Source organism: Canis lupus, chromosome 26 (genome assembly GCF_048164855.1).
Source record: "Canis lupus baileyi chromosome 26, mCanLup2.hap1, whole genome shotgun sequence".
Taxonomy (NCBI): Eukaryota; Metazoa; Chordata; class Mammalia; order Carnivora; family Canidae; genus Canis; species Canis lupus.
In genome coordinates this window covers 46,281,049-46,293,907 of record NC_132863.1, presented here as the reverse complement: position 1 = coordinate 46,293,907, position 12,859 = coordinate 46,281,049, and positions in this window count along the sequence as shown.

Below are 12,859 nucleotides of genomic sequence, written 5' to 3'. Positions count from 1 at the left end.
GTCAATCAGCCGACGGATGTCAAGGAGCAGAGAGCTGGGCGTGCCTCGCCCGGGCAGGGAAGAGCCTGGGCTGAGGAAGGGATGCGCCCTCTGAGGCAGAAGGCTCCGTAGGGATTAACCAGACAAGTCAGAGAGGGAGCCGGGCCCAGGCAGAGGGGCAGGTGGGGGCAGAGGCCGGGAGGTGGGAGCAACATGGGGCTCCAAAGGCCAAAGAGGCAGAGTGAGGGGCTGGGGTGTGAGCAGGCCGGAGAGAGAGGGGAAGGACGCAGACCACGCTGTGTCCTGGGCTGCTCCTTAGGAGTCTGGATTTTGTTCCAGGGCTGATGAAAAACAGCTGATGGCAGAAATGTCTCCAGAAGATCCCTCGGGCTGCTGATGGAGAAGGGACCTCGGGCACGGGGAGAGGGACCAGGGGGCCAGCAACTATCCCGGTGGGCACGGGGGAGCCAAGTCAGATGGGGTGTGTGCTGCACAGGTGGTCCCTCAAGCCTGTGGAGGAGCAGCTGCGGAGGGATGGGGCGAGGGGCACAGGTGACTCCCAGATTGTTGACTTTTGAGGACTAACTGGATGTGGGGTGCAGGGATGTCAAGGTACCCACCCAGTCTTATACTGACAACCAGATGGGCACGTGCCATTTCCCGGGCAAGGGGTGGGGATCCCAGAAGGGGCAGGATGAGGCGGAAAGACCCCATCTTTCTTGCACACACTCCATCAGCCACCATGTGGAAGAGCCCGCAGCCTCCGTCAACACCCACTGAGACTCACAGACACCGTCTTGTTCCTTAACGGGGGGGGGGGGGGGGGGGGGAGCATGAAAGGACACGAGCTCCAGCATCCCACAGACCCTCTGGTACCAGCTGCCGGCCCGGTGACACCTCCCTGGGTCTCTAACTCATCTTAGAATGAGCATGATCGCTCCTGCTCAGCCGCTCCGGGATGGTCATTCCAGGGGGCTCAGGGGGCGAGTGCTGAACCCACCCTGGTGGTGGCTCCCCGGGACCCCCTCCCCAGGGCTTCAGCGCCGGCTACTCCAGCTTCTGCAGGCCCCGTTCCCTGTGGACCAAACCCACATAAAAAGCACCCGGAGGGATCCCTGGGTGGCGCAGCGGTTTGGCGCCTGCCTTTGGCCCAGGGCGCGATCCTGGAGACCCAGGATCGAATCCCGCATCGGGCTCCCGGTGCATGGAGCCTGCTTCTCCCTCTGCCTGTGTCTCTGCGCCTCTCTCTCTCTCTGTGACTATCATAAATAAATTAAAAAAAAAAAAATTAAAAAAAAAAAAAAAAAAAGCACCCGGAGAGCACAGCAGCGGGACAGTGAGTTACAGTCGGCCACCAACACAGGGCCGCAGTCTGCAGGCACCTGGACTGTGACTCTAGCACGCCGTCTCCTGCTGCCCGCACCTACTGACTTCTCCTCCGGGTCCCTTGTGGTCCCCAGGCCCCTCTGAGAGCTGATGTCCCCAGAATCTGGGCTGCCAGGATGTCAGCACCATGAGTTCAGGGATCTTTGTCTGCTCACCCGAGATGTGGCTGGCACACCGCAGGCCCCCAGCAAACAAACACGTGTGGTCCTAACCAATGCCCCGATGCACACACTTGGTGGGTGTGGGATCCCGACTCCGGGACAGAGGGCTCAGCCTCCCCACTGCCCACGTCAATAGGGTTAGAACTCTCTTTCTCTGACTGGCTTATTTCACTTCGCATAACACTCTCTAGATCCACCCATGGTGTTGCCAATGGCCAGATTTCACTCATATGCGGAATTTAAGAAACAAATGAACAAAAGAAAAAAAGAGGGACACCAAGAAACAGAGCCTTACCTCTAGAGAACACACCGATGCTTCCCAGAGGGGAGGTGGGATGGGGATGAAGGAGTACACTTGTCCTGATGAGCCCTGAGGAGTGTGGAGAGTTGTTGGGTCACTACACTCCACACCTGAAACTACTGTAACTCTCTCTGTTCACTACAACTGGGATTAAAATTAAAAAAAGAAAAACAGGAACAGAATTAAACGAGCAAACTCAATCTCTTCCCAATCACGGCTCAAGCTGCCATCTCTGTCCAAGGAACCAGTGGACGAGGGACCAGAGGGCAAACCCTAGGATGGGGACTGGAGGCCGAGGGACCAGTCCGGGGGGGACCAGACAAGTGCGCGGCAGCAGAGCCCGGCGGTGAGGAGGGCAGCCGCGCCCTCTGCTGGCCCCCGGAGGGACGGCAGTCCCCTGGGTCCTGGGGACCCGGCTTGGGGACTCAGCCTCGCACTAGATTTCCTCTGTTCTTTGGCCACATTCTTGATGGGGTCTGTACCTGCAGCCCCATCCAGAGGGCTGCCCAGGGTGGTACGGAAAGGCGCCGGCAGCCGGAGCTGCCTGAAAAGCACGCTGGGGGAGACCCTCCGCTGCCCAGCGGTGCCCCCGGCCGTCCTCGGGGTGCTGTCCACTCCCAGGCCGTCTAGCAAAGCCCTTCTGAGCAGGAGCTGAAGTCCAGGGCATGAGACGGCGGGGGGGGGGGGGGGGGGGCGCGTCAATCACTTCCTCTGGGTGGCCTTTGGCTTGCCACACTGCTCCTGTGCCCCGTGTGTGAGCGAGGGAAGGCCCAGCCTCACTCGCAGGCCTGGGGCCTCGGGCATAGCACCCAGCACCCAGCACCCAGGGCACCTCCGTAGGTGTTAGCTGCCATCAAATCAAACTGTCCTCTGATGCAAGACATCGGCCTCTGATATCGTCTTAAGTGCCTCACGCACGTGCAGGGAGCCGGGGGAGGGCAAGTGGTTGGTGACAATGGATTTGGGGCAGGAAGTGCCACCAGAGGAAGGAGGAGGGCAGAGCACGCCCTGCAGGGAAAGAGGAGAACGCACCACACGGCAGCGGGCTGATGGGGGTTGATGGGGGTCCGGAGCCCGGAGCCTCGGGGGGGCTCCGTCCCAGCGCCAGCGTCCTGTGCCTGTCCTTGCCGTGTGTCTGGGCTCAGGGGAGCGCCGAGCCTCGGGCTGATGGCGGAGGGGACCGGCTCCCAAGGCCCCGGGAAACGCTGCTGCAGACCGAGGGCCACCTACAGAGAAGGCGTCTGTCTCGGAGTCCGTGGCAGTGGCAGTGAGCTGGGCTCCGCCTCCTGCCCATGGGTCGGTAGCCCCACGATCCGGCCCGCGACCCTACAGCGCCGCCCGTCCCCCGAGGCGTCGGGCTGCCTCGCCCAGGCCCTGGGCCAAAGGAACAGCGCCCCGCGGCTTAGCCGCTGCCCTGGCCTTGGGGCGCCCACGGCAGACGGAGCCCGGCAGCTGGCACCTCCGCGGACGGACCCGCAGGGCTGGTGACCAGAACGTGGCCAAACAAGGCAGGTCCCGGGACCTCCCCATCACACAAAGCGCTTAGAGCTTGCCGGGAGCGCAGAGGCCGGGTGTGACCCCAGGTCCTGTCACCCGTCGGGCACAGCCTCAGTGGCACAGGCAGGGGCTCGGCGCTTCTCCGGACCCCCCGAGAGCCACTCGCTTGACGACCGTGACGGTGGAAGATTCAGCCGCGCTTCTGCAGTCACACGCCCAGCGGGAGGCCCACACGCAGACCCCAAGCGTCCTCCTCCAGCAAACCACAGACGTGAGCCCCCGAGGGTGCGCGGCCGCTGACGGGCCCAGAGCGACGACGTGGCAGCCACAGGGGAGGAAAGGACCGCGGCATCTTTCCGGGGCGCCCGCTCGTCCCCGCCGTGACCCCCGCCGCCGCCGCGTGCCTGGACAGACACATGGACGGGACGGCGACTCCACCCCGGGCCACCGCCGCCGGAAGCCCACAGGCCGGGGCCAGAGACGCCGCCCCGGGCCCTCAACCCCGCGCGGGATCCCCTGGCAGCTCCTCCACAGAGACCCAAGGACACAGGAAGGCACAGCGAGGCCGAGAAAGCAAAGACCACCCGACGCGCCTCAAAGCTGAATGGCGACCTCGGGTTTATCCAAACCGGGGGGGGGGGGGGGGGGGGGTGCACTTCACAGTGGCTTGGTTTTGGGTTTTTTGGGGGTTTTTTTGTTTTTTTTTTTTTTTTTAATGAAATGCATCTGTGTGTTGTCAGGCCCTCGGAGCTCGCCTGCTTCCCCGGGCAGGTGGATACGCTGCAGGCTAAGGCCAGGCGGCCAGATGCCAACCTCCCGGTGGGTACACATAGGCCCAAGCCCCTGTCGAGCCCGGAGGGTCTGAGCGGCTCTGTCCTCTGCTGCCCCAGCGGCGGCCCCCAGGAGCCCCAGGAGAGGCTGCTCCCCCACACTCCCCGCCAGAGCCGCTTTCACCTGTGCTGGGAGAAGGAGATCACCAAGCGCTTGCATCATCGTGACGTTAAAGGTGACGAAAAGGACAAACCCGCACCCTTCTTGGGGTCATTTTACTCTTCACCATTTAAGAAAAGTTAATTCAGGGGGTGGCCCCGGTAGCACAGCAGTTTAGCGCCGCCTGCAGCCCACGGCGTGATCCTGGAGACCCGGGATCGAGTCCCACATCCGGCTCCCTGCATGGAGGCTGCTTCTCCCTCTGCCTGTGTCTCTGCCTCTGTCTCTGGGTCTCTCATGAATAAATAAATGAAATCTTTAAAATAATAATAATAAATAAATAAAAGTTAATTCATGTGTAAGCAACGGTCTCCGTACCCCCAACCCTTACTCCTTCCTCCAATAAATTGTGAACGTTTTAGCACATTCACCAGATTTATATTCTGGAGAGACGTGTTCCCCTCCCGTGGGGCGCGGAGCCGGCCTTACTGACTTGGCCATAGAGGGGACCGATAGCACCAACACCCTGTCATGGAAACAGCAGAGCAAGTGCCTCACGGCATAACGGTTCAAACACAGCACCGAGCCTGATCCATAAATTACAGAAAATCCATAGCGCCAGGTTTATAGGTAGTACTTTAAAAATACATCAGAAGTCCCGCAGCTGGAGCGATGACCCCAAGAATCCGCTTGTACAAACCCATAAATAATGTCCATACGTCCATATTTTCATAGAAGCTGAGATCTCTCTTAGAGCCCAGCGCTCATGGAGCCGCCCGGGGGGCTCAGCGGCTCAGCGGTTTAGCGTCGCCTTCCGCCCAGGGCCTGATCCTGGAGACCCGGGATCGAGTCCCACGTCAGGCTCCCTGCATGGAGCCTGCTTCTCCCTCTGTATCTCTCTCTCTCTCTCTCTCTGTCCCTCATGAATAAATAAATAAAATCTGAAAAAAAAAAAAAAAAAAAAGAACCCAGCGCTCATTGAAACTGGCGTGTGCTCTAAAGCGGGCGGGCCGACCGGGACGTGGTGTCTGGGGGAGCAATAACCTCGGCAATCAGACCTGCCGGTCTCCGTTCTGGAATATTAGCCCCAGGATCAGGGATCTCTGGAGCCTCCGGGGGGACAGCATGGATTTCTGTATTTAGCCAAGGACACCTCCATCAGCCCTTGGGATGCAGCAGGTCCCTCCTGGTGTCTTGCAATGCAGTGTTGGGGGTTTCTGACCCTCCTGGTTCTTTCCCAGGGCTACTTGGGAGGCCCATGTGTCTACTGCTGCCGTGGCATAAAAGGGAGCCTGGGGGTGTTAGGGCAATGGGCAGGCTGTCAGCAGGAGGGAAGAGAAGTGCAGGAATCTGCAATGGGATTGGCCCTGGCTCCCTCTAGGATGGAAACCGTACATGGTGAAGACGAGAAGCTGGTTCATTTAGATCTAGGCAGAGGCCCGAAGACCACACAGAGCCACCAGGCTGGGTCTGAGAGACACACCTCTGAGAACATAAAGGCCCTGTGTTGGGTTTGACAGATGGATTTGCTCACGCTGAGTCTTCTCTCATTCATTCATTGTACGTGCCAGGTGTTATGCAGGCAGCAGGGGAGAGTGCTCCTGACAACAGCATGTGCAAAGGCCCTGAGGTTGGGTAGTTTGAGCAGCTGAGAAAGGCCTGGGCGGGTGGCTGGCTGGTGGGAGCAGGGTGGCAGGCAGTGGAGTGGGAGGAGGCCCAGAATTCAAAGTGCCTCCTGACCCACAGGGTGGAGCATGGGTTTCATTCTGAGAGGAACAAAAAGCCCAGGAGGGTCTCCAGACAGGACAGAGACAGGATTTACCTTCTCTTGAGAGGTTATGGGGCCAACGGTGGAAGGTCAAGTGGCTGGAGGCAAGAAGGGGCCCAGAGACAAAGCACAGAGAGAGGCCAGGGAAGTCCAGGGCAGCGGGGAGAGCGGGATCCCCTGAACCTACATCCCACCCACTCCTTACTCAAAGGTACCCAGCAGCTACAACCGTAATAGAGGGAAAAAATCTGATGCACCATAACTATTAAAATACAGATAATTAACAATCGATTTATGTGCTCCGTAGGTCAGAGAGAGGCTTTGTTTCAATGTCTGGGTTCCTTAAAGCAGGACTCAGCCACCCAGCCCCAGAAACTCGTGCACCCAGGGCGATGTGGTCCCCTGGGCTGGCGTCACCTCACTCACCCCCCTGGACCAAGCAGCGCCCTGTGGGCCAGACCCTGGGTTAATCCACTTACCCACAGTGTGGACAGCAGAATGCTAATCCCCCCGGGGTTCCTGACCCCCTGTAGGCCCTGCCGTGAAGGCATCGGCGGCCCAATTCAGGACCACAATCAGCAGGCCTGAAGACAGGGAGATTATCCGGGATCATCTGGATGGCCCAGTGCAATCACAGGCGCCCCACAAAGCAGAGGGGAAGGCAGGAGAGGAAAAGAGATGGGGTGGAGGGGAGGGGAGAGGGGCCTGAGGCCGCGGGGAGGATTCAGCCCCACTGAGCCAGGGAGCACAGCGGCCTCCGGCCTCTGGAAGCTGAGCCATCCCTGCCGACAGGGATCCGACAGCCCTGGAGCTGCAATCAGCCGACGCCCTGCGTGAGCAGGAAGCCGAGCCTCCCTGCCAGCGCCCCCATAAGGAGTGCACACCTGCAGACCCCGATCTTGCCCGCCAGGACCAAGGGCAGGGGCTCAGCCCAGCCCACCCGACTCAGACCCACGGAAGGCAGTGAAAATAAATGCGTGGTGCTCGAGGCCGTTCCAGCAGCCACAGGAAACAAATGCACACGTGCTGTCTTTCCCCCTCCTGGGGGGCTGAGGACATCGGTTCTGGGGTCTCCACCCCTGACGAGCACAGCACGAATCAGAGGGGGAGGTCACGCACGCAAGGTCATGCGGGGCGCCCGTGGTGGAGCTGGACCCAGCCATCCAGCCATCCGCCTGACTCCAGGGGTCCGTCCCCCACCTCTGCATGGCTGCACCCCTCGGCCCCGCATCCACGGTCCACAGAAGAGAGATGCATTCACGTCCAAGGTCGACGCAAGGCTCCAACAAACGGACCCGGCTGCAGAGGAGCAGGGCCGTGGTGCAGCCCCGGGGCATCCCCCCTGCAGGGCACCATGCAGCACAGCCCCTGCCTGCCACCACCTTCCTTGTGTCTGGAGCAGACACCTCCAGGCCGGAATCAGGTCATGCATTAAGGACCCCCAACTTATACACGAAGAACCAGCACTGCCTTCCAGAACAGAAGGTAGAGAACATCAATTTTGAGAGGCATGAGAGCAAATGACTGGAATCCAGACCCGACTAAGGAGACCGCCCAGGTTCAAGGGGAGCGCCACCAGCTGTGTGGCCCCGGGGCAAGTGACCCCGTCTCCCCCAGACTGGGTCACAGCTCCCGTACAGACGTGCAGACGCAGGAGCAGACTGAGCACAGCAGTCAGCCCGGAGCCTGGCGCCGGTCGCCGCGATGAGTGCCGTCCCCACGGGGTGACCCCGGGGAGGCTTCTCTCGGGTCCCACACTGCGGGGACCCTCGCAAACCCAGCGCAGGTGAGAAGTGGCAAGTACTTGGCCCTCTGACCCATGACCACATGCTCCAAGTTGGAGATCACGTTCCTCTACCAGTAGGAGAGACCTTTCTTTTTATTATCCCAAACGTGGAACGCACAGGTAAAAATCTGCCATGATTTCTTGTGGATTATAGGGGCGAAAAGCACAGACAACAAAGCCATTAAAATAAAAATAGAAACAGAAATTGGCAGCCAGCCTCTAGCGTGCAGGCGTCCTCGCCGTGTGCGTGCGTGTGGGTTACGGGAGCCAAAGAGCCTTGACGCCGTCGGGTGGGATTCGCTTCCGAGAGCGGGCCTGGGCACTCGCGGGCGAGAGGCGCGGCTCTTCCCTCGGGTCAGCCTCCTCCAGGGCGGCCTGCGTTTCGTTCTCCCTCTCTGGGGAAGCGGCAGAGAACGACCATCAAAATCTGTAACGCGCACGCCCCAGGCCGCAGGACGCCCGTCCACCTTCCGAGGGGCCACGCTGGTGGCGGGAGGAACCGGTCGAGGTGCACGGGGAGCAGGGAAAGGCGGGGACACTTCAGTTAGGGCTCAGGTGAAGGTGACTGCCAGGTGTCTACTAGGTCCCTCGTACGCAGGGCATGGGGGGGGCACCAGAGGATCGGCCCCTGCAGCCTACACACCCCCAGTTCACGTTTTGTTGTAGAAATGGTACATAAATCGTTCAATACAACCTAAAAATATGATGTGCTTTCAGGAGAACGTGGGAGCCACTCAAACAGATGCGTATGAAGAGGCCCCAACCTGCCTCCTGCCCTGTGCAGGGTAAGTGCTACTGATTTGGGGGGATTCCTGGGCCTAATGGTGCCCCTTTAGGGAGGGGGGAGGCCCCCTCTCAGAACAGAACGCCACCTGGAGGAAGACTCTGCTGTAAGCCCTGAGGATGCCTCTCTCCACGGGGCCAGGAAAGAGGGGGACTCCCACCACCCACCGCCGCTCATGTGCTCAGTAAAACCACAGGATTTATGATGCACCTGCTACACACCAGGCACCGAGTTATGTGCTACACACGTCACTGCTGCAACAGGTGGACGTTTGGCAGGGAAGATGGGTCACTAATGGGACAGCAAACACAGGACTATTGTGTGAGGGTCTCTAGGGCCACCTCCAGATCTGGGGAGTCAGCGGGGGGACTCCCAGGAGTCAGATACAGTCACACAGCTACGACTCATTAAAGTGAAAGGACACGGAGCACAATCAGCAAAGGGGAACGCTGTGCAGGGTGAGGCCCAGGGGAAACCGGGCACAGGCTTCCAGAAATCTCTCCCAATGGAGGGATGCTGACAGCATTTAGTTCCTCCAGCAACAAGTTCTGACAACTCCTGTGAACTCCTGTCTCCCAAGGAAGCCCCTATGAGACCCGGATCCACAGTGAGCACTGGCGGCTGGTTCCATAGATACGCTCTGCCTGGCGCACGCCAGGATGCCAGAGCCCCAGAGGGATAGCAGGTGCTCGGCACAAGCCACAGCGTCTGTGCAGACAGTTCAGGAGCAGCGAGCCACTAGGGTCAGTTAGCAGATGGTGGGAACCGCCCCGACGTCCAGGTGTTCAGGCACCAGCTGAAGGCCAGCCTTGCAAACAGGTCTTTCTAAGGAAAGCAGGCAGGCTGGCTCAGTTTACCCTTTCCAACACAATCGCACACAGTGGTGAGGGCTGCACGGCAATTAGGAAGCGTGTGTGTTAGGCCTGGTGCAGCAAGAGGAAGGGGTTGTTTAGACAGCGTGGCAGGTAACTTCCAAATATGGGCACAGCATCGTCCCACCTCACGCGTCCTCACCATGTGACCTTGTACCTCCCCAACCGACAGAGGGGCGTCAGCTCTCACCCCTGCAGGTAGGTGACTCCCAGGGCCAGATCGTCCAAGAGGATAGAACCTGAGCCTGTTTCTCTTGGGATGCTCTGTCTTGGGACCCCCCCCCCTTTTCACATGTGAAGCCCATGGAGCAAGGATCTGAAACCCACCACCCCCCTGGCTGAGCTCCCAGCTAACAGCAAACCCCACTTGCCAGCTGTTCTGGTCCCAACTGTGTCCCTTTAAAACTCATACACATAAGCCCTTGACTAGATCTGGAGACAGGGTTTTAAAGTCACAGTTAAGAAAAAGTGAGGGGCACCTGCGTGGCTCAGTTGGTTGAGCATCTGCCTTCAGCTCAGGTCATGACCTCAGGGTCCTGAGGTCAAGCCCCGTGTCAGGCTCCCTGCTGGGCGGGGAGTCTGCTTCTCCTTCTCCCTCTGTCCCTCTCCTCTGGTGCATGCCTGTGTGTGTTCTCTCTCTCTTGCTCTCTCTCAAATAAATAAAATTTAAAAAAAAAAAAAGGGAAAAATGAGGCCATTAGTGTGAGCCCTGCTCCAGTCTGACTGGTATCCTTAGAAGCAGAGGAAATCTGGACACGCAGAGAGCCACCGGGGGCATGCGCGCACAGAGGCTGTGTGAGGAGGTGGCCACCTGCACGCAGAGGAGAGAGGAAAAAAAAAACAAACAAACCCTGTCTATACCTTGATCGTGCGCTTCCGGCTTCCAGAACCATAAGAAACCTAAGCCCCCCGCCCCATCTGTGGTGTTTTGTTACGGCGACCCCAGCAAGCTAACATACCAGCCGGATTAGTTAGGAGAAACGTAACGGGCAGGAGACATGTGGATACAGATGAAGAGGGCCTGGCTCACGTGCATCACGGAGGCTGGGAAGTCCAACAATCTGCAGAGGGAACACCCGGGCCGAGGTCCTACCTGCACCTGAAGACCCAGAGCCAACGTCCAAGGGCAGGAGAAGAGAAGAGGGGCCCCAGCTCTGAGGCCACAGGACTGCTGGATTCTACTCGGAGCAAGGCCTTATGAGGACACACAGGTTCATGCGCACCCAGTGACAGGTGGAACCAGTCACCTACCCTGGAAACACAGCAATCACACAAAATCAACATCTTCCCAGGTAATCTCGGTCACCAGCCTACAAAAGGCAACATGCACCCCCGCCCCCCCGATCCCATCCTCCCCGCCTCATGACTGCAGATTACACAGTGTAGACCTGAGCCTGCCAGGAGCCTGCTGGGCCCCAGTCATACCATCCGAACCAAGCCACCACACCAGCTCGGAGAAATCTGATGCGAGGGGTGTGGGCCGCTGCTGTTATTTTTCCTTAAAACGGAATTTCCTACAATCAAATTTTGATAGAAATCCCAAATGCAGCAGGTTGCCTTAATGAAGTCCAAACAAAGGAGGAGTTTGGGGAATCCAGTGCCCTGGGTCTCCCGAGAGTAGGTCATGAGGATGCCGGTCTTGGCGGCACACGGGGAGGGTCTCCTTCCAGGGGGCCGGGCCGTGGAAACAGCCAGGGCAGTGGCGAGGAGGCACATCTAGATGTCTCTGAACAGGGCAGCCCCGGTGGTGCAGCGGTTTAGCACCTCCTTCAGCCCAGGGCCTGATCCTGGAGACCTTGGATCTAGTCCCATGTCGGGTTCCCTGCATGGAGCCTGCTTCTCCCTCTGCCTGTGTCTCTGCCTTTCTTTCTCTGTCTCTCGTGAATAAATAAATAAAATATTTTTTAAAAAATAGATTTCTCTGAACAGCTGGCCCCTGTGAGTCGCTGCTTCTCAGTAAAAGGAATTTATTAAATGCGTAACCAAATGGCAATCATATCAATAAAGTCATATACTTTATGAAATAAGAAAACAAACTTGTGCCCAAAACCTGCTTCCGTTTATGGTTCAGAAGACATGAGCTGCTTTGTGATCGTGTGGAAAGTCAACTGCCCGCAGCCCCCGCCGCCCCTCAAGACCCCGCCGCCCCTCAAGACCGCCTCTCCTCCCTGGGGACAGGATGCTTCCCCCAGAATCAGAGGTGCCCTGGATTAAATATTCCGACTCTAGGAATCCCTGTTATCAGTCTTGATTCTACCTCAGACTATTCACAAAAATGAATTACAGGGGATTAGAAACATAAATGTAAAAAACGAAAAAGAAAAAGAAAAAAAAACCCTCTTCAGCCATTAAAAGGAAACATGACGTATATGTTTGTGACGCACCATCTGGTTTCCCCCAGGGACTCGAGATCTAGGGACACAGAACTTTCAGTGCTAAAACCAGGACCGTCTCAGGCAAACTAGGGCAAGGTGTTCACTCTACATTTGAGGCAGAAGAGGGTTTCTTAAGAACCAACAAGCAAAGACATCAAGAAGCAGCTTGATGAGTTTTACTACATCAAGACTCGAAGCGTGGGGATGTGCCACACGGGGTGCCGAGGGGAGTTACCAGCACCGGGGTGCAGATTCGAAAGCTGCTAAGAGACAGGATCTAAAAGTTCTCATCACAAGAAAAAAACTTGCTATTATGTGAGGTGAGGGATGTTCACTAGACTTATTGTGGGGATCATTTTGCAACGTATACCTGTATCCAGTCCTTACACTGTGCACCTGAAACGAATACTATGTTTTATCTCCGTTTTATCTGGAAAAAAAAAAAAACTAAAAACGTCTAGTCCACCAAAGACACCAGAGGCAAAATTAAAAGACAAGCCACAGGGACAGCAAAACCATTTGCAGCAGGTAGAGGATTAGAATCCAGAACCTATAAAGAGTTCTTACAAACTAGTTAGAAAAAAGACTAACAACCGCCCAGAAAGACTGCCAGGCGGGAGGCAACCCATGGAAATTAACCAAATGCTCAATTAACCTTCAAAAAAAACCCTTGAAAACAATCTAGGGAATGCAAATTAAACCAAAGAAGTGCCACTTCTTTTTTTCCTATAAAATTGGTGACACGTGAGAATCTGAATAGTTCGACAGGGCTGGAGAAACCCAGCTCAGACGCTGCCGCCGTTGGGAGCAACGCAGCCCTTTTGGGAATAACTGTAGTACCAACTACGATTTAAAATGTGTGATCCCACCATGGCGATTAAAGGTTTAAAATCAAAAAAAAAAAAAAAAATGTGTGCATCCAATGCCCCAGAAATCCCCCTTCTTACAACGCACCCCATGGAGAAGCGCTTGCACGGGTGCACACGGGACACTCGGAGACACAGAAGATCGAGAGTGATC